Source organism: Ictalurus furcatus, chromosome 25 (genome assembly GCF_023375685.1).
Source record: "Ictalurus furcatus strain D&B chromosome 25, Billie_1.0, whole genome shotgun sequence".
Taxonomy (NCBI): domain Eukaryota; kingdom Metazoa; phylum Chordata; class Actinopteri; order Siluriformes; family Ictaluridae; genus Ictalurus; species Ictalurus furcatus.
The window spans coordinates 20,016,240-20,040,645 of NC_071279.1; the positions used below are offsets into that span (position 1 = coordinate 20,016,240).

The following is a 24,406-nucleotide window of genomic DNA, read 5'->3' on the forward strand; positions in this document are numbered from 1 at the left end:
TATATACAATAACAGATTTGATCGATTTAAAAAACAAGCTTGTTACTGTGTCTGTATTTGAGGATGTTCACTATGTTCTATTTTAAAACCTGAGGTAAGTTTAACTAGCTGAGCTGCTCGGCTAATAGTTAGTGACTGAATCCCAAACCGTCGAAGTGCAGTACAGAGAGAATTATACAGTGGTGTATTAAATCATTTTTTATTCTCCCAGTTTTCTTTTAAATGAAAGCATGAATTTTTTTTTTTTTGCAATAACTTACCTTAAGTATTTTAGATTACAGTGGGTTATGCTTATGATCAGAGCTTCCTTTTCCAGAAACACCATTTAGACCTCATAGTAAGACCTTATAATGGAATCAGCAGGGATACGACCGTGTTCTTCTAGAAAACCTCCACACACTCCTGGTCCCACTGACTCACAGGTAACAGTTATCTATATGTGTGCAATTAAACATAACATTTTTAATAACTAAGAGATTCACCTGACTGTGTGAATGTTCTGCTATTAATCAGCTTCCTTCCTTGGTGGGTTGCATGTTCTCCTACTAATCAAGTAAACCATGTTATTATCGTCTCTTCAGTATCCTAATGGACTATATGTTGTGTTATACCACTGTTAGTTTCAGTCCCCTAATTTGATTGGTCAAGTGACATTCCAAGAGTGCTGATATTTATTATAACGGCACTGGGACACTTCACTGTGTGTATCACTCCACTTATCTGTGTTTGCTGCATAAATTACAAATCTAGCAGTAGATCATTACATTGAAACTGTTACTACACTTACTACAGGCTGTCAGTTACTCTGTGTGTTACACGGCAACATGGAAAGCTCTGTCATCTTGCTGTGGCTGTTTTGGGAATTATTTCCATTGACAGTAAAAATAAACCAATGTTTGGACATATTGTGTCTGAAATGTCAGTTACTTGATATTAATTTCTTATTCTGAAATCTGTCGCATAAAAGCAAGATCACACTCGCAGTTGTACTGCTGTACTGAATATCGGCACTACTGTGATTACCTGCAGCCTCGTGTCTACGGCCAAATCACAGCCGTGCTGATATTCTGTATAACAGCACTTTTGCTTATGCAATATCACTTAATCGACTTTCTTTTGTAAATAAGTATTATTACTCTTTGTTCATCAGCTTTGTGGGGATGTGCAGACAGAAAAATATACCTCTTCAGATGGAGGGACATCAGGCTCTGTAGAACACATCACCTGTGTGAACCTTCAGAAACATGTAAAAAAGGAAGAAACTGTAGACGAAGAATACTTCTGTAAGTCAACATGGCACATTACAATCCAGTGTAATATTCAGTAATAATTTTTAGTCTAATCTAATTTGTGAATGAACCACATCACTGACTTTTCACCATATATAATTTGTACTTAACTCTTTTAAGTGAAAATAAAACATTTAAATTCAGTTTAACAAAATTTCAGGTGAAGCAACACCAGTCTCTGTGGGACACATCACACCTGTGGACCTACAGAATCATGTGAAAAAGGAAGAACCTGAAGATAAAGACGATCTCTGTAAGACAACAGTGTGCATTATGGTCCAGACTGGAACTCTGTAACTAGGGGTGTAACAGTAATAGGGCTGCAACTAACGATTATTTTCATAATCGATTAATTGGCTGATTATTTTTCGATTAATCAGATAAAAAACTTTCAGTAACATTTTTTCATTTATTTAAAATAAAATCCACACCGTTATAATAAACTACAGAATTTACACTGTGGCACGCAAATAATATAATGACCGTAAACTTGATTTAAACTGAACCCCTTAAGCAACTTGCTCCAGTTTCCCTCAACCCCTTGCACCCAGTGAAGCATTTTGGACATAAACACAAGTTTGTGCTCGTGCATCAGTTTCATGCTTCCATGCTCCAAAAGCTCCACTTTGTAAAGTTTGCAGGTTACAATCTTCTACACTTCATTACAAAGTGGCCCCCTGCATTTTGCGACTTTGGTCGCACACTTTTTTTTTTTTTTTTTCCCCCGCTGTCACTTGACGATTGCATCTCTGTCTGATGGTGATTCTGGTCATGTTGGGCATAAAAGGTAACGTTGACTCTGGGTATTCTGCTAAAGCTAGTGGCATCGCATTACGTGCATTTGATGTCATGTGTCATTGTCTGGCTTATACTTCCAGTTAGTAAAAAACACTCCTGTTCCATTTGAGATGATACTACCCTTCTAAAATTCTTATACTAGACAGCATAGTGTAAGACTATAGAATGTCATTTAGAACAAAATATTAGTCTGTACTCTCCGATGGGTGTTTTCAGAAGAGAAGTAACGCAATGAGTAAGCGTGCCGCATGCAGTCCAACTAATTGCTAATGAGATTCGTTGACATCAATTTTCATAATCGGTTATTATCGATTAGTTGTTGCACCTCTAAACAATACTTGACACGATGCATCAGGATGCTAAAATGTGGTGATCTGCATGGAACTGTGTGAGATCAGCATTCTATTAATTATGACTCATACAATTGCTCATACAATTCCTTCAGTAGATCCCTGAAGATGGGAGTGGGAATGCTGATCCCGGAAATGCCCGGCTTCCCTGCCATGCTGGCGTACCTGCCCAGGTTTAGCCTCTGTTCTGGTGGGTGTGGATGGTTCTACCTGCGTGGAGAGAGGCAGAATTAGGGGAGACATTTGAGTTGAAGGATAAGGAGAGGACTGAGGGGTAGGGAAACCCCAGGACCAGGGCACTGATTTCAGGGTAATTATCCCCAATTTCCAGGGTGCAGGGATGGGGGGGCAGGGAGAATGAGAGACAGAGAAAAGAGGGGGGCTCACCTGCCCCCAGATCTGCCTCCACACGGTCCTATGCTAGTTGGATCTCCTCACCTAGCGACTGCCTGTAGCCATCTTCGGCAGGTGTCCCAGAGCTGCTTGGCTAATGTGAATGGATTGGACCACTTGCGGAGTGTCAGTGGGTGGAAATGCTGACTGTGCTGTTCGGGGTGCAGTCTGCCAAAATCTGCGGTAACTTTGACAAAAACTCCTCTGACTGATGCAGAGATTGCATTATTTTGTGTTCATGTCTGCAATCGCAAAATCCTGCAGAGACAGGTTTATGCAATCAAATTTTGGGAGAGTTAATACGTTTACGTATTTATTTTTAAGGTATAGTGAATCTATAGTTGTTTTTTTAAATTGAAAAAATTTTGATACAGGCAAAATTGCACATTGTTTTGCATTGGTTATCATTCAGAAATGAAAAAGTACTCTTCACTCATGGTATTTTTTTATTCAAATTTTGTTTAAGATATTCTGAAAATATCAAAATGTGAACCCAACATCATGAATTAAATCACATCGTAAACTGAGTGTATTGTTACACCCTATGAATAACATTTTGAAGTCTTAACTAGGCTTTATTTGTGACTGGACCAGTCCTTCAGCACTGGTTTGCTCTTGTTCTTCAGTTTTACTTGAGTAAATGTAAATCTTGGATTTCAGATGCTGGGACATCAAACTCTGTGGAAGATGTAGACCAAAATAATGTAGGATTTGAAAGGAATCATATAAAAGAGGAAGACTCTGAAGATGAAGACCATCTACATACAAGGACAGACTGGGGTTGAGTAACACACTTTACTAACTCTTGCTATACTATCCAATCTATTAATATCAACATTTATCATCATGCGAGCTCCTAATCAGGAAAGATCTCCTGTATCATGTGTGAAATCAAGTGTCCTCCACATCCAGATGATCTTCAGCAACAGTGGTAGCTGTGAGGCTGGCAGTTTATTGTTGCATTTCAGTCAGTTCACTTGGTCTAACACAGGATGTATTGGATACCAATCTTTCACCACCCTACTGAAGAGAAGACATGTTTTCATGCTTATAAGGAAGGTGAGGTGTGGTGACATAGAGGGTTTTGTCAGCTATACAGCGGTCGTCACCACTGTATTTCAATTCAATTTTATTTGCATAGCACTTTTAACAATTGATATTGTCTCAAAGCAGCTTTATAGCAACATATAAACACAGGATACAGATTTTAAGTGTGTGAATTTTATCCCTAATGAGCAAGCCGATGGCAAAGAAAAACTCACTAAGGTAATATGAAGAAGAAACCTAACAGAGTGGAACCAGACTTAGAAGGGAACCCATCCTCATCTGGGTAACAATGGATAGTGTGAAAGTAAAGGAAAGTTCATTATGGTTTTTATATGAAGTCTGTTTTGTTGACCTTGTTCAATGTTCACTAAAGGAGACTTGAGTGCAAAACCGCATGTGCTAATTGGAGTCGTAAGGCCATAGCAGCAGCCGTAGTCCCAGCAACCACAGCGAGAATGTCCATGTGGAATTGAGGTCCAAAACCATTTCTATGGCACTAAGTATTAGGTACCAATTCATAACCCTAAATGAGACAAAATACAAAAAAATTTCAAAGAGATTAATCGGTATTTCACACATCTCAAATGTGGAAATGGGGTCAAATTGACCCATAACACAGGTTAATTAAATTTTAATGCAACATCCATCTATCTATATCTCGATGTTAAGGATATTGTCTCATCCTTTATCACTTTTGAAAATATATAGATGTATCTCCAAAACTCGATACATCGCCCAGTCCTAAGTGAAAGTGTGTTTTTAGTGTATTAAAAAAATCCAAACTGATAATTGGTAGTGTTAATTTTGAAACATTATTTCAACTAATTAGCCCTAGTGTATAACTGACATGACCCTTTTCTTGACATAAAAGACATGCCCAGGTAAGTCAGGATCTCTTTCGGGATCCCGATTCAGGAGCAAACACAGAAGAGTGCCTCCGCACACAGATGTTGTGTAGAGGCATGGCTTCAGGGTACCATGTTGCCTAATCCAATAGGACTAACAAAGCGCTATCCTTACATACACCTTTCTCATGACTTGATGCGGTAATGCCAGTTCTTTCAAAAGGGACCATGATTCAGGGTAATGGATGCAATAGTGCTTTTGGGATGGCCGGTGGATTAACCAGCTGACATTTGCAGCATGCCGTACGCCACTAGCGAACATCGCCGCGAATGCCCAGCCAATAAAAATGAGCCATTAGGCTGATTAGTGTTTTATCCTGGCCCAAGTGGCCAGCCAGGGGATTATGGTGAGCCGCATGACACAGTAGTTCCCTACAGCTTTTTGGTACCAATAATTGAGTCATTTCTTTTTTAGTTTGTGTATCCTGCATCATGCAATATAACCTATCCCTTAATAATTGAAAACTGGGGGAGGGAGAGTGCAACATTAGGCTGAATTTTTTGACCATTGGTTACTCTCATTTTGTTGAAGGTGAAATCCAGGAGGGGAATCCACACCAAGGGTGGAGGGGTAAGAGGTGGGGCAAGAGACCCCATCCCACCCCTCCCAAGGAGAGGTGGGAACCGGGTCCGGGGTTCTGGTTTCTGGGGATAGGAGGGGAGGAGTGAGACAAAGTGAGAAAGACCAAGGACACCTGGATCAGGAACCGCAACTAATTGATCCTTCATCAGCTGTATGGCTTCATCCACGGATGTGGGCCAGTAGCACTGGACCCACTCCACTATTCCTGTCAGGAGTCGAGCAACAAATTGCTCCAGTACCACCTGCTCAATGAACTGTTCTGTATTCTGCTCCTCTGCCATCAACCACCAACGACAGGAGTCCCTCAGCTGTTGCGATGCACTGCGACCACCCTCTTTATGCTGGAGTACTCCAGCGGCACACAGCTGGAGAAGTGCTGGGTTGCTGCAGCTTCTGCAGTGCCTGCCGGCTCTCAGCCTGCTTCTGCACAAGTGCTTCGAAACGCAGCTGCAGCTTGGTGCATAGGTCAAAGAGCTCTTTGTGTTGGGTTTGGTGGAGGAAGGTGAGGGATTTTTTTGATTTTGCTGAATGGGGAGGCTTCCTTGTAGGTGGCAAAATCTTCCCAATTCCCGCGTTTCGGCACCACTGTAAAATCCTGTTGTTTGAGAGTGTGGAGGAAGACTTGGGAAGCATGTGGAACTTTATCTGAGCTCCGTGCTCACGTTTACTCAGTCCGTGCTTTTCAGCGCTCTTTCAAAAACCCAACAAAAACAGCACAATGACCGGAAATGGGTTCGTCCAGTCTCACAGCTTTCTCTCCGTCAGGTTCAAGTTCACACTTCTTGGTGTGCATGCGTGCGTGCGTGCGTGCGCGCGTGTGTGTGGGGCAAGCGCTGCCAGCTTGATCGCTGTCTTTTGTTACGGCAGTTACTGAAAGCACAGCGACACACAAATAAACTGGCGGTAATAAGACACAAGTGAGAATCATCACACATTATCTGCCAGTTCAGCCTGTCTCCTCTCACACGTTACCACGCCCCTTCTGCCACAATGATATATTTAAAGTTTTTTTGCTTAAAAATACAAGGTCAACATATACTTTTTTTCTATTAAGTAATCCCTACAACATCAAATGATCACTCTTGTGTGATTATAGCTGTTGTTGAAATAATACAATATTATTTCTAATCCATAGAAGCAGGACAATTGTTCAAAAGCAGCAAAAAAAATTACACAATTATTAAAAAATTTTAAAAAATAACCATAAATTATATTTTGTCATTGGCTCATTTTATCATTTTACAGCACTGGTTACATTCATTTTTTTTTTCTAAAAAAATAGTTTAAACTATTTTGACAAAGAGTTTAATACTAATACTGTTCATTTTCTGCTCCAGACATGGATGATGCCCAGGTACAAGTCTTCTCCTGCTCATGGTGTTCACTTTCCTATACATCTCAAATTAACCTCCACAAACACATCAGAAGATACCACTATGAGGAATATGAGAGACTGCTGCAATCAGGAGAATTAAAAGACATGAACCAGATCACTGCAATAAGCTCCAGTATTCAGCAAACAGTCTCTGTTACACTCAACAGTAACTCCTCTAATAAACAAATACAGAAAGAAGTCTATCCCTGCTCACAGTGTGGGAAGAGTTTTACTAACCGGCGTCATCTTGGACAACACCAGCACATTCACACAGGAGAAAAGCCCTATCACTGCTCAGCGTGTGGGAAGAGTTTTATTCGACAGAGTAATCTGCAAAGACACCAGCGCATTCACACAGGAGAAAAGCCGTATCACTGCTCAGAATGTGGGAAGAGCTTTATTCAACAGAATAATCTACAAGAACACCAGCGCATTCACACAGGAGAAAAGCCATATCACTGCTCAGAGTGTGGGAAGAGTTTTGGTCGACAGAGTGACCTACTAATCCATGAGCGCATTCACACAGGAGAAAAGCCGTATCATTGCTTGGAGTGTGAGAAGAGCTTTAATCGACTGAGTAATCTACAAACACACCAGCGCATTCACACAGGAGAAAAGCCGTATCACTGCTCAGAGTGTGGGAAGAGTTTTATTCGACAGAGTGACCTACTAATACACCAGCGCATTCACACAGGAGAAAAACCATATCATTGCTCAGAGTGTGGGAAGAGTTTTAATCACCAGGGTAATCTACAAAAACACCGGCGCATTCACACAGGAGAAAAGCCGTATCACTGCTCAGAGTGTGGGAAGAGTTTTATTCGACAGAGTGACCTACTAATACACCAGCGCATTCACACAGGAGAAAAGCCATATCATTGCTCAGAGTGTGGGAAGAGCTTTAATCACCAGAGTAATCTACAAAAACACCAGCGCATTCACACAGGACAAAAGCTGTATAACTGCTCAGAGTGTGAGAAGAGTTTTTCCCAAAAAAGAAGTCTTCAGCAACACCAACGCATTCACTATGGAGAAAAAATTGTACAAGTGCTCATACTGTAGGAAGATGTTTACAAATAAAGATTATCTCAAAGTGTGCAGATGTGGCCTTTAAGAATGTGTGTTTTTTTACAAGGTTGCATGCAATTCGTCACGTGTGATCGGTACCCTACAGGCACTGTTCTAAGAATTTAAATTAATTGTTGTGCTTCCCACAAAAAACACCAGGTGGTGCATGGAACAACATACTGTAGCTGAACACAGTACAATAAAAAAATGGAATGTGTGGTTGAGTGGTTCACATAAAAGCATTGTTTCATCAAAACTTATGATAAACCTAATTTTCTAATTACAAGATTTCAGTATATAAAGTGAACGTTATTCAGTTTCATAGTACAGGTACAATAACTGTAGTATTTAAGTTAATGTGGCCTCTACATGTGGGCTGGAATAGCACAGCGGTAATATGTAGGGTTTAGTATGCCAGGGACCAGAGTTTAGCTCAGTTTAGTGTTTGTTTTTTGGTTTTTTTTTAACTTTAGTGTGGTTTTTTTTCCCCCACTGTGCAAAGTTCCTCAAGGTAAAGTTGAACTACTACCATTTTCTCCTTTCTTGGCAATGGAAACTCCAATGTTCTTTTCTTAGAATAAAAGTTTTATTATTTAGCAAACTTGTTTAAAGTGAACACAGAAGTCCACTCACTGAAAAAAAGGCCAGTGAATTTATTTAATTCAAATTCATACATCAGTTCCATGTGATTGAATTGAGTTGCATAAAATTTAATTTGTTTTTGTACATCAAACATGATTTGATCATATATTTTCAATGCCCTGAATAAAATTAAACTTCACCCGAGCTGAGGATTGAACCCTGGTTGCTGGTGTTCTGCAACAGCCACACCACTGCATTATTCTCCTGTAGGATCAAGCAGGATATATGACCCACAAAAGAATTACACATGAAACCCATGGACACTCTCAGACAGAAAACCCAACGGACAGCTCTGGAGGAAACGTTACAGACTGGCTGCCATAAAACAATTAACCCTCACCCAGCAAACACGCAGGAGCCACTTAATTGCTCTGTTGCAATTTGTCTTGACTCAACAAACTTATGACAGTAAGATAAGTGTTGGAGACATCCCTGACCAAGGGCTGAACCATCCGAACCACAGAAACTCCTGTCACATTCAGTAATTTAGGCCTTTGGGCCAAACCAGATGGTTCATCCACCAGATAAAATTCAAGGATCCTCACCCATAAATGTCAGTAAGAAAAGAGGGGGAGAGGGGGGGGAACTCCCCCTTGGAATGTGGCCTTTGGCTCCCTCAGGAAAGAGTCTACACCAAAACCACAGAAGCAATGACTGAAAGTTGATACATCTTTAAAATATCTGCAATCACCCATTTTCTGCCAGGTTTTCTTCTATTTTCTTTGTGTTTAAGTACTAAGTTGCCATAAATTATTTAATTTATTTAGCATGCATTAGTATAGTAGTACTAGTATGATTTATTGTGTTTTACTATTAATAATGTACTTAACAACAGTTATTCTATGTCTTGTGTGGTATTTACGAGTTCATTGAATAATTTTCTGACAGATAAAAGTAAGCAAATTCAGATAGGATGTCATTACATGTACATGTTAGTATTTTGTGAAAAAGCGTGGAACCACGCATCTACAGAGACAATAGACTGATTAAACATCATGGGCGGAGCATATGGCTTACACCCTGCCCTAAGACAATCTCTGGTTGGTTGGAACCCTTAGGGGGAGGGACTAGCCAGAAGAGTCCAAATCCAGCTCTGTTCCGTTCACGCTCTCTCGGCTTGCTCAAATCAACTCATCTCACCTCTTCGGTGGCAGAGGGAGTCTTCAATCAACATCTGCTTGGAGACCCAGCCTAGAGTTCCCCAGCTTTTCAAAATCCCGCCACCAGCTCTCCAAACATCCCTTATACTAGACGCCGTTACATTCAGCATTCCGGTTGCTGTTCCGAGACGCCACTCAACGCTGACCAGGCGAACGAATAACCATCGTGGGAATCCCCTCAACACCATGACGTAAAGAGGAAACCCCTCAACAGACAAGCAATACCCCAGACTCTAGCTAAGACTGGTACATATAATATTAAGTTTAAATTCCTATAAAGAAATGAAATTAGATTGATAAAATTGATGGTTTGTTCCGGTCACTGTCTGGGAAATAACATCCTTTGTTATAAACTTGGGACTTCATTCACTCTGTTAAACCATTTTCATCTCTGCTTGCTTTAATGTGGGTGTGTCTGTTTATGTGTTAGATTAGTTTCTGTGTCATAGAATAGTTCAATAAAGTTTCGTCTGTTTTTAAACAAGTGTCTTATTTGTTTAAAAGGACCACTGCCTTGAATTGCCAATCCTGCTACATGCTCTTCAAATAATGTTTCACTGTATTTAGGATATTATTGCCGGTGACCATGGAGGTAATATCTAATGCATAATTAATGAATATGCTAAATTCAGCTTATTGCTGGACAAGTTGATCAGCGATACAAAATTAGCCAAATTTCCCCTTTTGAGCTGGTCTGCTAGTCTATCCTGCATATTTGGTGGAGAATACAATTTAACCCAAACAGTTCATTTTCTCTACACTAACACACACAGTTTACCCATGTTAATTTAAATACTATAGTTGTAGCACCTGTATTGTGTGAATCGATCAAATTTCAACCAAATATTCACAGAATATTAATTTAAACATGTGGCAACATGTATCAAATGTGTTGTTACAGAAAGAGCATATTCACAAAGTGATTTACACATCCTGAGTATCACGGATACTCTGAGTGGGTAATAACATGCTACATTTATTACTTCATTACGTTTAATAGTTAACTGGCCATACTTACACTCTTACTCAAGTTCATTTTTAATCACAGAAATGTACTTTTTCTTCGCTACATTCGGTGCCGTTCCACCGTTACTGTTAAATATTAATGAATATATGTAGTTTAAATCATGTACAATGAGGTCACAAGCCTCGTGATATGCCATGGTCATATATTATTTTCATTAAACTCTAAAGAAGAGATTTAAAGAAGTGGAGGCAGATTTCCCCCCTGCTAGCACAATTATCAGTATAATTTACATTTAATTATTAAGCAAACTGATCAAACCAGGATGACCACAGCAACAAGGTACAAACATGGGTTTTTATGCAAGAGAAATGTAAAATTAAAGAAATATTTGTTTGTTTTATAGCCTATAGGTTATCCAAAAACTAAATGTATCTCAAGAAAATTACAGTTTTATTTACATTTGTAAATATTTCAGAGGAATCAGGATATGAACATATTTTTGGTGATTAAAACAGCTGGTAACTTTTTATCAAAAGTTAACCAACAAACCCTTGAATTTGCACTGTATGAATTTTATTTTGAAGCCCATGAACAGGGAGAGAGAGATCCAGCATGAGTGAGCACTTCTAAAGCAGCTGCTATTCTCAGGACATATATTGATTTATTTTGATTAACAGAATGCTCCAGCATCAGTAAAAGAGAAGCAAAGACAATTATTAGAAAACCTCTAATAGGATCATGGCAGAACCAGTGGGAGGAGAGAAGCCGACATCTGTATAAAATTCAAAGGGAAGTATGAATACGAAAAAATGATGCTGGATTTAGAAGAAGAGAAGAAGCAATAATACCAAGACTCAGAATAGGCCATACGACATTGAATGGAAATCTGCATAAATTAAAAATACAAACATCATAATGGATTATGTAGGCACTGTGGAATGAATGAAAATGTTGAAAATGTTGTATTGCAGTGTAGAGCATACAACAGAGAACGACAAATACTGGAAAGAAGGTGAAATAAAGAAAGAAAACTTTAGAACTTCTACTGAGCAAACAGCAAGGGGATAAAATATTAGAATAGCTTTGATAAGATATCTAAAAGAAACAGCAAAAATATACAAGATTATAAGATTTTTCATTTTACAATAATAATAATAATAATAATAATAATAATAATAACTAGACATATATTTCCTGAAGAAAATGTGAGTGGTGCTTGCCGTGGTGAAACAGTGATGATGCGCCAATACTTTCGAGAGCCGGACAGATGGGATGCCAGCACTGTTAGAGCTGGCCGTGTAGTGCGCCAATACTTTTTACAGCCGACCGTCAAGGGCGCGAGTACTTTTGAGAGCTGGCCGTGCGGGGTGCCAATACTTTTGAGAGCCGGCCATATAGGGTGCTAATACTTCTGAGAGCCGAACAGCCGACATTCCGATCGCTTATAAAAGTCATACAACACCTCTCCTCAATAAGCCGATCGATTTGACACCAAACCCGTCGATAAGCGGACTAGTTACGCGCCGAAAAAAAGTGGAAGAAGTATAATTATTATTATAATAATAAGTATGCCGAATAACAATAGTAGTGCTTTTCAAGCACCACTAATAATAATTATTATTATTAGTTTTTTTCCCCTAAGCGTTGACGCACCCACTCCAGTTCAGTAGGTGGCGGTAATGCACCAAAAGCTGGTTTGCCAACCGCCAATAAACAGGAGAAGAAGAGGGGGTTTCACTACTGAGTGAACGGTTGTTTTTGCTCACTGAGGTAATCTTTTCTACATGAAAATATTCCTGACTGGTTTATATACAGTAACAGATTTGATCGGTTTAAAAACAAGTTTGTTACTGTGTCTGTATTTGAGGATGTTCACTATGTTCTACTTTAAAACCTGAGGTAAGTTTAACTAGCTGAGCTGCTCGGCTAATAGTTAGTGACTGAATCCCAAACCTTCGAAGTGAAGTACAGAGAGAACGATACAGTGGAGTATTAAATCATTTTTATAACATGGATAGCTCCGGAGGGTCAGGTTTAGTTGTGATCTATGATTTACTGGGTGGTATAAGCGTGGATGAGTGGTTGAAAGAGATGGACAGGATACAGGAGGAAGATATAAAAGAAAGGAGACGCTGAAATTAATGAGAGAGAAATTGAAGAGCTGCATTTTGCATTTGTTATGCTAACATACCAGTTTCTAGAGAAAACCCCATTGAAACCGTGTCTTTTATATATACATTAGTGCGGTAACATATACAATAAAAAACGGTAATGTTAGGACCGCACATATAAATGAGGAGATATAAGCATGGCTCCGTTTAATTCCTTTTATTGATCAATATGCAACAGCCTTTAACAATTCATTCATCTCTTCTGATTTATTAACGTATTGTCCTAATAGCTATGCATATCACTAACAGATATACGGTACTTTCTCTATTACCAAATAAAACCAAACATATTCCTATGCTAACATTACATAAGCCAGACTACAGTGCTAATTGTTTTGTTTTCGTTACTCATTCTGTTACATGGTCAAATGTGGCGCTCACACAGACGGTGAAGCGCTTCATCTTTCAATAAAGGTGCATTAACGCCACCTAGTGGACTGGAGTGTTACGGAGTATAAAGGGTTTATAATTACTATGTGTTTCTTGGCAACCATTCTGCTAAATGTTGCTGAAGAGCTACATTACTTTGCAGAATTATGATTATTTGTAATCCATAAATTATTGCACTTTTTTTTTGCTGTGTGTTTAATTTATGAAGCCCTGCCAGGTATATGTAGTAACCGTTTTATAAAAACAATAAGGCCATGGTTTAAAGTCGCTCCACGTTGTGCCTTTAAAATACCCCTTAGCTGTTCTCAAATCACTGTAAACCACGGCTTCTTAGGGCTTATTGCTTTATTGTTGTCTCTGCTTTCTTTTAACTTTACAGTGGGTTCTGCAGTTATGCTTATGATCAGAGCCTCCTTTTCAAGAAACACCATTTAGACCTCATAATAAGACCTTGTAATGGAATCAGCAGGGATGCGACTGTGTTCTTCTAGAAAACCTCCACACACTCCTGGTCCCACTGACTCACAGGTAACAGTTATTCATATGTGCAATTAAGCATAACATTTTTAATAACTAAGGCTGCATTTACACTGCAGGTCTTAATGCCCACTTTGTTGACTGTATCCGATTTTTTGGCAACCGACTTACATCTTCATCTGCATTTACAATACACACTTCGTGAAACAACCCAAGGTAGACATCACCGGAAAAGTTTAGGCTGAAAAGGAAGTAAAAACGGCACAATTTGCAATGGATGCAGATGAAAATATACTACAAGCTTTTGCTTTCTGCACCATATTTAAAGGTAAGCAAAACACCGACCTCTTGAGGCAGAGAAAAAAAAGAAGAGAGCCCTTGTTGCAGCCTGGGGGAATGTAGCAATTATCACTGTTACATTGGTTTTTGTCCACCTGAGTTGACGTCATTTGCCACTGTTGTTGGGGAATATCCGATATATGCCACATAGGAGGAAAAAATCGGAACTGGGTCACTTGAACCTAGTAGTGTAAATGTGGCCTAAGAGATTCACCTAATTGTGTGAATGTTCTTCTCTTAATCAGCTTCCATCATTGGTAGGTTGCATGCTCTCCTACTAATCAAGTAAACCATGTTATTATCGTCTCTTCAGTATCCTCATGGACTATATGTTGTGTTATACCACTGTTAGTTTCAGTCCTAATTTGATTGGTCAATTGACATTCCAAGAGTGCTGATATTTATTATAACGGCACTAGGACATTTCACTGTGTGCATCACTTCACTTATCTGTGTTTGCCGCATAAATTACAAATCTAGCAGTAGATCATTACATTGAAACTGTTACTACACTTACTACAGGCTGTCAGTTAGTCTGTGTGTTACACGGCAACATGGAAAGCTCTATCTAGCTGTGGTTGTTTTGGGATTTATTTCCATTGACAGCAAAAATAAACCAATATTTGGCCATATTGTGTCTGAGATGTTAGTTACTTGATATTAATTTCTTATTATGAAAATTGTCACATAAAAGCAGGATCACACTCGCAGTTGTACTGCTTTACTGAATATCGGCACTGCTGTGATTACCTGCAGCTTTGTGTCTACGGCCGAATTACAGTCGTGCCGATATTCTGTATAACAGCACTTTTGCTCATGCAATATTGCTTAATCGACTTTCTTTTGTAAATAAGCATTATTACTCTTTGTTCATCATCTTTGCAGGCAGAAAAATATACCTCTTCAGATAGAGGGACATCAGGCTCTGTAGAACACATCACCTGTGTGAACCTTCAGAAACATGTAAAAAAGGAAGAAACTGTAGATGAAGAATACTTCTGTAAGGCAATATGGCACATTACAATCCAGTCTAATATTCAGCAATAATTTTTCGTCTAATCTAATTTGTGAATGAACCACATCACTGACTTTTCCCCATTTATATTTTGTACTTCACTTTTTTAAAGCAACACCAGTCTCTGTGGGACACATCACACCTGTGGACCTACAGAATCATGTGAAAAAGGAAGAACCTGAAGATAAAGACTATCTCTGTAAGACAACAAGGTGTATTATGTTCCAGACGGGAACTCAATAACTAGGGGTGTAACAATACATGAATCAGGACGATGAATCAGGATACAAAAAGTGATAATCTGCTTTGTGGAAATTTGTGATATCAGCATTACTCATGCAATTGCAATGTTTGAACACCAGAGGTCCTAATCTGAAGATCCCATGGATTTACAATATGGTGTATATAAACAGCATGCTGGTTACATGATCTTGTTCGTTCTTGGAGAGGTAGAAGCGAAAACACATCGGAAAATGCATCCTGCAGTTTAGCACCCTGTGCACTCTGGGACGGTGGGAGGTTGTCTCTACAGGGGACTGGGGTGAATTAGGCCGCATTTCTTAGTCTTACCTCCAGTTCCAGCTCCTCCCTCTCATGAATCCCTGTCGTCAGAGCCACAGGAACTGCCTCTCATCACAGTGATAGGAGATTGAGGTGGTATATTTGAAGTACATCACCTCTATCCACTTGCCTGACTTCATTGTCACCTTCTCCAACTAGCCATGTGACCTCAAAGGGTTCTTGCCATGTCGCAAGTAATTTATACCTCAATGTGTGTACTTTATTGTCAATGTGGGTACTGAATTAGTGGATATGTGAGGTGAGGACTAACCGCCGTCTCCACCTTGTTTTTGTCCCTGGAATTTAATAATAACTCACTGTCACCAATCGTGCATTTCCCAATGCCTTTTACTGAATCAGGCTTTGATGTATGGTGGTTTGGTTACACTGAGTCCACTGATGCCTGATGTGACTCCTTTGTATACTCACTGACATGCCTTACGTTTCTACTCGATTAGATGAAGCCTGTGGTGCATCAGGGATCCAGATCAGTGTTCCTGCTTCCATGAGGGAATCCTGATCCTGGAAATGCCTGGCTTCCCTGCCATGCCGTCGTACCTGCCCAGGCTTTCCTTCAGTTCTGGTGTTTCTATCTGTGTGGGGAGAATCAGAATTAGGGGAGACACTTGAGGTGAAGGATAAGGAGAAGAGGGAGGGGTAGGGAAATCCTGGGCCCAAGCCACTGGTTTCAGGAGAATTTGCCCCAATTTCTGGGGTACAGGGACGGGGGGAGGGCGGGGAGAACAAGAGAAAAGAGGGGGGCTTGCCTGCCCCCATATACGCCGCCACATGGTCTTCTGCTAGGTGGATCGCCTCACATAGTGATGCTGGACAGTGACACAGCTGGCCCTGCAGTAGTTTGGCGACAAAGTGCTCGGAGTGCCAGTGAGCGGAAATGCCAACGGTGCTGTTCAGGGGTGCAGCCGATCCGTCCCAAAACTGCTTCGTGCCGGGTACTCCAACAGGCCCATGACTGGGAAATGTTGGGCCGTGAGCTGGGCTTCCCTGGACAGGAGCATCAGTAAGCAGGCCAACCAGTGGGCATCGAACAACTCGAGGAACACTTTAAGGTCATCCTGCGATCCCATCTTTGCGAGAGTTATTTGGCTGAGCCTGTGGCAGCCGCTGCGGCTGCCGTTAGAGTTCCTGCCGGTCCTTCCACCTGTGCTTTGAGCAGGACCTGGATGCATGCTCCTGTTGTAGCTGGAGGAGGGCCTGGTGCTGGGTCTGGTGAAGACTGGTGAGGGACCTGATGATCTCAGCCAGTGGTGAGTACTCCGTGACTGTGCTCTTTCCTCAATCCTGGGTTTTGACACCAGTATAACACTTCCCAGTTTCAGGTACGGAATGAGGAAGCTAGAGGCAGAGACAACTGAAAGCACATAGAAGCACAAACAAATCAACTTTCATTAATTACATGCAGTTGAGAATCATTACATGGTACCTGCGGGTTCAACCTGCCTCCTCTCTGTCCACAGCTGACACTGGACCACGCCCCCGCTGCCTCAATGTTATACAATTGTACCACCATATAACCTGTGGCGACAGGCTGGCGGCTGGCACACAAAAGGGAAAGAACGCTCCTCCCGCGACTGGCGCTATGGTGCTGAAGAGACAGCTCCGCTTCAGCACCACCAATGTGGTGACAACCTGAGAGCGAGTGGCTCGCAACCATCCGGCAGCTGACGGGGCCATCCTCTGCTAACAAAGGGGGAGAGAGCCCACAAGGTATGCGTGATAATTTGTTTTGTCTCTCTTGCAGAGGTTTCGGAGGGAACGGAGGATTTCGCCCCCTGGCTGCACCCGTGGCGCTGTCTGACTGCAGAACGGGACCTCAGCTGCTCGGAAAGCCACCAGCATTACCCCGGCAGCCCCGTGGATGACACCGGCGCCCGAGCACTTCGCCCCACTGCACCTCCTTTGCACCCAACACCCTCATGGAATTTAAATAAAATCTGCACGCTTGCCCCAGAAACGGCCTCTTGTGTGTCTGTGCTCAGCCCACCGCTGTCTAGGCTTGCTACACTGGTGGAGGATGCGGTCATGAGCACAGACGCACCCACTTAAAGGAAAAAAAAGAAAAACAACCCCCACATCGAAAAAAATAAATTAATAATGGACCCCATGCTGCAGCACCTAATGGGGACCAGTCTCCAGCAGCAGGCCGTGACGCAGCAGCTCGTCCAAAGCCTGCAGGTCGCTACCCGGGAGCTTCTGGTCCAGAAAACAATGACCCCTGCGGCCGCCACACCTTTCCCTGACCCCGGCCGAGAAGCCCAATGCCTTCTTCCCCACCTGACCCCGGAGAACGACATCGAGGCCTACCTAGAGTGCTTTGAACGGGTTGCCCACCGAGAAGACTGGGGCACCGAAGAGTGGCCACACATCCTCGGGCTGCTGCTCTCCGGAGAAGCGCGCACGGCGTATTATGTTCTCTCTCCAGAGGAAGCAGCAGACTACGGGGAAGTATAGAGGGAGATCCTGGCATGGTGTGGGCAAACCCCCCACCAGGTGGCGACGGAGTTCCACCGATGGAGCTACAGGCCCGGAGCCAAGCCACGCAGACAGACGGACGCCCTCCTGCGCATCACCAAGAGGAGGCTCCAGCCAGACCAGTACACCGCCATTGAGGTTGCAGAGAAGGTGGCCATGGATCGGTTCCTGAGGACTCTACTGTCCACAGAACACCAGGCCGTGGGATGCAGGCTCCTGGATCGCCAAAGGAACTGATAACCACCCTGGAACGCGCCTGGACCACCCTGGAGCTTGGCAGGGACGGACAGCGAACTAGAACAGAAGGGTAGAGGGGTCCCGCCACACCGGCCCGAACGCCGAGAAGGGGAAGGACAACCGAAGCCACCCCACCTATGGGACACCCAGGGACAAACCCATGCCAACAGAGCCGGACTGGGGGACGCCAAAGAAGGCCCAGAAACCCTGGCTGGCAGGGTGTGCCCTCCACACGCTGGAGCTGCCAAAAGCACCCCAGTGAGCGAAGGATGAGGCGAGGATGACGCCATGGCAGAAGGTGAGCCGCACACACATCCTAACCCAACGTCGTCTGTGTTCCAGCAGGTGAACCGGCAGGGGAACTTCGGGCGGGAGCAGAAGGAGGACGAGCGCCTGAAGCATTGCTGAGCCCAGGTGCATCAAATTGAAGGGGTCGATCAGAGTCCGGACCAGAGACTCCCCTCCGCCTACTTTCTAGTCAGGGGATGCCTGCTTTACCAACGGACCAGCCACAAAGGGGAAATCATGGATCTCTTGGTAGTCCCCAAGAAAAGAACCCAAACACTGATGCACCTGGCCCTTGCCCATCCACTAGGGGGCCACCAGAGGGCACGAAACACCCTGGAAAAGCTGAAGGACCGCTTTGTCTGGCTGGGGATGGACGCAGAGTTCTGGGGCTTCTGCCAACAATGCCCCCAGTGCCAATGCACGGCCCCGAGTAAGCCCCCGCCGGCGCCCCCTTCCTATCATAGGCATCCCCTTCAAGATGATCAGCATGGACCTCATCGGGCCGTTCCCAAAATCCGTCCAGGGTCACGAATACATACTGGTCATCATGGACTATGCCACCAGGTACCCCGAGGCGGTGCCGCTACGTAAAGCCATTTCCCGCAACCTCGCTAAAGAAGTGGTGCTTCTGTTCAGCCATGTGGGGATCCCAAAAGGCATACTGACAGACCAAGGTACCCATTTTGTGTCGAAACTAATGTCTGATCTGTGTCGGCTGTTGCAGGTAAAACACCTGAATGCGTCTGTCTGCCACCCACAAACTGATGGGCTCATCGAACGGTTTGTCCAAACCTTGAAGCAGATGCTGCTCCCGGTGGTAGACGAGGAAGGGAGGAACTGGGACCTCCTCCTGCCCTACGTCCTCTTCGCCGTCCGGGAGTGCCCCCAAGCATCCACGGGCTTCACACCCTTCGAGCTCCTCTTCGGACGGCAACCTCGAGGACAACTGGACGTGGCACAGGAAGCGGGGGAAGAACAGCCCTCCCTTTTCCGCTCGGTCATCAACTTCGTACAGGAGATGCAGGAGAAGATCGACCGAGTGACCCCGTTCATCCAGGAACATATGTGAGCCACCCTGGAGGAACAGAAAATAGTGTACAACCACCCAGCGCAACCCTGGGAGCAGCCTGGTAGGCGAGCAGAGACAAAAATATATCACTTAAACCTGCTGAAGAAGTGGGTGGAGCCGGCCCCTGTATTGTCTGCGTTCGCTGCCCGAGACACAGGTCACAACGAGGGCGCCTTGGTCCAGCAGGGGGAAGACGTCACCCCAACACAAAGACAGGAGCTAACAGAGTTGGTGGGCCAGTTCACCAATGTCTTTTCAACCTCCTCAAGGATTACACAGCTGGTCCACCACGAGATCAAGTTCCGTCCAGGAGTGGTGGTAAGACAGCAGCCCTATTGTGTCCTGGAGGCCCGCTGCAAGGCTATCAAGGCGGAGGTCGGCCGGATGCTGCGGGACAACATCATAGAGGAGTCCAACAGCCCCTGATCCAGCCCCATTGTGGTCGTGACGAAGCCCGACAGAAGTATGTGCCTCTGCAACGACTTCCGGAAGCTGAACCAGGTCTCAGAGTTTGACAGCTATCCCCTCCCCCGAGTGGACGACCTAGTGGAGTGATTTGGGAGGGCCTGGTTCATATCCACACTGGACCTGACAAAAGGTTACTGGCAAGTGGCGCTGGCCCCAGAGGCAAGACCGAAGACAGCCTTCAGCAAGGCAAACGGCCACTGGCAGTACCGGGTTCTCCCCTTCGGGCTACACAGAGCGCCCACAAGGTTCCAGTGGCTGATGGTCATTGTCCTGTGACCCCATCGTACATTCACAGCCGCCTACCTGGACGATGTGGTTCATCCACTCCTCCACTTGGTCGGATCACCTATTCCACCTGGGGGAGGTCCTGAAGGAGCTCCGGAAGGCCGGGCTGACAGCCACAGTACCTAGGTTACCGTATTGGCCGGGGCCTACTAAAGCCACAGATGAAAAAAATTGAGGCAGTTAAGGACTACCCCCTGCCTACGTCAAAGAAACAGGTACATGCCTTCTTGGGGTTGGTGGGGTATTACCGCAGGTTCGTGCCTAATTTCTCCTCTGTAGCCTTCCCCTCTCAGATCTCACGAAGAAGGGCCAGCCGGACCGGGTGAAATGGTCTGCAGAGGCGGAGCGGGCATTCCGAGCCCTGAAAGAGGCTCTTGCCAGCACCCCAGTACTGTGTAACCTGGACTTCACCGTTCCGTTCACAGTACACATCGATGCATCCAAGACTGGGCTGGGCACTGTCCTCTCGCAGACCTTCAACGGAGAAGAACACCTGGTCCTCTACATCAGCAGGAAGCTGTCCCCAGCTGAGAGGAGATATGCTGCCGTGGAGAGAGAGGTCCTGGCAATAAAGTGGGCTGGCGAGGAGCTGCGTTACTACCTGGCCAGTCGGCACTTCATTCTGGTGATGGACCACGCTCCACTGCAGTGGATGGCCAAGGCCAAAGACACTAACCCCAGGGTAACGTGATGGTTCCTTTCATTGCAGTACTTTTCTTTTCAGGTCCAACACCGGGCGGGAGCCCAACATGGGAACGCAGATGGCCTCTCACGACATGATGCACTGTGGGCCCAACACACAGCAGCAATAGGCTCGAAACTGAGGGGGCGGGGTACTGTGGAGACAGGCCGGTGGCTGGTGCACAAAAGGGAAAGAGCGCTCCTCCTGCGACTGCCGCTATGGTGCTGAAGAGACAGCCCCACTTGAGCACCACCAATGTTTTGGACAGCTGGAGAGCGCGTGCCTGCGGGGCAGGGCCGCCGACACACACACAGCAGGCAGCTGATCAGCGCGGCCGCTCTCAACCATCCAGCAGCCGAGTGAAGAGTATAAAAGGGCCATCCATCGCTAGCAAAGGGAGAGAGTGCCCACGAGGTATGCGTGATAATTTGTTTTGTGTCTCTTGCAGAGGATTCGGAGGGAATGGAGGATTTTGCCCCCTGGCTGAACCCTGGTGCTTTCTGAGTGCAGAACGAGATCTCAGCCACTCGGAAAGCCCCAGCATGACCCCAGCAGCCCCGTGGACGACACCGGCGCCCGAGCACTTCACTCCACTACACCTCCTTTGCACCCCACACCCTTACGGAATTTGATTAAACTCTGCACGTTTGCCTCAGAAATGGCCTCTTGTGTGTTTGTGCTCAGCCCACCGCTGTCTAGGCTTGCTACAAACCATAAAAGATCTCTTCAGTAGCTTTAAAAGGACACCAGCCTTATGCCTCTGTGAACTGCGGTGCCTGAAAAAGAATTTGGGAATTTCAGATAAACTTTTGGAGCTCTATTTCCAGCTAAAATGACACCTCAGGCAAATCATGTACATCATTTTCATGGTATCCCAGTTTGTAGAATTCATCAGTCTGTACAGGACTTTGCTGATTTTTAATTAATTAATTAATTTTTTTTGTAATTGTTGCAGTCAAAAATGCCTGCTTTTACTGTGGCTTTTTAAAAATTTTGTGATGTAACTTTTTTTGTAGAAAACTACTTGAATTGGTGAAATTGCAATTGCCCAAAATTGTTTTGCATGGTCTTTCACATTGATGTTTGTTGGTAAATGAGACCTTTTAGCTGTACTCGGGTTTGACGCACGTGAATCAAAGAGTACTTTGGCTGAATGTGCATTGTGATGGTGTCACATCATGCATCTTGGCCTAAATCTGTAGAAAATCTGCTGTAAATTTGAAAAATTGTGAGCTTCTCTGACTATTGTGGAGTTTGCATTATATTGTGTTATTTTCTGCAATCGCAAAATCACAAAATCCTGCAGAGACTGCTTTATGCAATCAAATTTTTGGGAGACTTTATACATTTATATATTTATTTTTAAGTGAATCTATTGTAGATTCTTTTTTTACAGACAGAAATGCACATTGTTGTGCTAATTATCATTCAAAAATAAAGCAATCTTTTCACTCATTGTATTTCTTCATTCAGATTTTATTTAAAATATTCTGAAAATATCAGAGCATGAACCCAGTATCATGAATTGAATTAAATTGTGTATTGTTGCACCCCTATAAATAATTTTTTGAAGTCTTAACTAGGCTTTATTTGTGACTGGACCAGTCCTTCAGCACTGGTTTCCCTCTTGTTCTTTATAGTTTTACTTGAGTTGACAGTATTTCAATATAAATATCTGAGTTTCAGTTGCTGGGACATCAAACTCTGTGGAAGATGTAGGCCAGAATAATAGAGGATTTGAAAGGAAGCATATAAAAGAGGAAGAATCTGAAGATGAAGACAACCTCCGTACAAGGACAGACTGGGGTTGAGTAACACTGACACTTTCATTCTCATTCAAACTCTTGCGATACTATGCAATCTATTAATATCAACAGTCAAGCAGCTGGCAGTTTATTGTTGCATTTCACTCAGTTCACTTGGTATAACACAGGATATATGGGATACCAAGCTTTCACCATCTTGCTGAAGAGAAGACATGTTTTCATGCTTGTAAGGAAGGTGAGGTGTGGTGACGTAGAAGGTCATGTCAGCTATACAGCGGTCCTCACCACTATCTTTCAGTTTTTACACTTTTCAACTTTGAGTGTATTGTACCTAGTCCATTTGGCTATTTTTGATACTTGCTTTATTGGTTTAGAACGATAAAATACTTCAAATAGTAATTTTATCATAATAAATCAGCAGGACAATTTTTTTTAGTTTGCCGAGCCGGCCCAGAGGGACTCTGATGTGGAAGATATAGATGAGTGTAGCACCACCTGGGCCAAACAATTCCCTGAAATGTGGTAGCCAGAGCAGACACATTCTCTTCAGCTGCAGCACTCACAGGTTATGATACCGAGGAAGTGCTCAACCTCATTATTAAAGAGCATGGCCTTTCAAATAAAGAAATGGAAGCTATGCAGGCTAGCCAGTCTATCCCTTTGTAGGCCGAGTGCATGCAGCATGAGCTCAATAATTCCTTCTGCTGTTTGATGGTGCAGCGCAAAAGCTGGATATGGAATGTCCTTCTGCAGCACTGCAAGGGTTTTCCTTCTTCTGGTCCCCACAAGAGTTAGCATGTTCATCTGTTGAAAGGTCAAACATAAAGTCTAAAGGCCTACCTTCATTGGCACTATTTAAAACTTCTTACTACTTTAAGCAGCAGGGGTTGCAGTGGTGCCAAAGGAAATGAAAAGCTTTAGAGCTTAAGTAAGATGACATTAACTTTCCCTCATACAAGAATACTTGCTTCCCCAGAAAGCACATATTATCAGAAAAGTGGGCAATCTCCATGCATTACCTCTTGCTGCTTGTGTTGATGTTTATAAACATGTATTAAAAAATCCATATTGATAATCAGTATTGTCAGTTATGAAAGATTATTTAAATTAACTGGTAAATGGTGCACTTATATAGCGCTTTTATCCAAAGCACTTTACACTGTGTCTCATTCACCCACCAATGGTATCAGAGCTGCCATGCAAGGTGCTAACTTGCCATCGGGAGCAACTTGGGGTTCAGTGTCTTGCCCAAGGACACTTCGGTATGTGGAGTCACATGGGCCGGGAATCGAACCGCCAACCCTACAATTAGTGGACAACCTGCTGTACCACCTGAGCCACAGCCACCCCAATTTAATCAGCCTTACGCTATAGCTGACATGACCCTTCATTTTACCACATGCCACCTTTCTGACAGGCATGAATATGTGCATGAAGGTGTGGTAACCCATATTATTTATGCGATGCACTGTTTCTTTCCTTAAGAGAACAGGGTTTTATCACAATAACCTAAAGTTCCTCGGACTGGGCCATATCTATGTGATGGGCAAAGTTTAGGTGGGTTTTACTTGCTGGTCAATAAAACGTT

General features: G+C 43.5%; 1 pseudogene; it reads left to right on the plus strand.

Annotated features, from left to right (window-relative positions):
* Nucleotides 1-24,406, plus strand: part of LOC128601620 (zinc finger protein 208-like) — a 60,482-nt pseudogene that overhangs the window by 1,209 nt on the left and 34,867 nt on the right.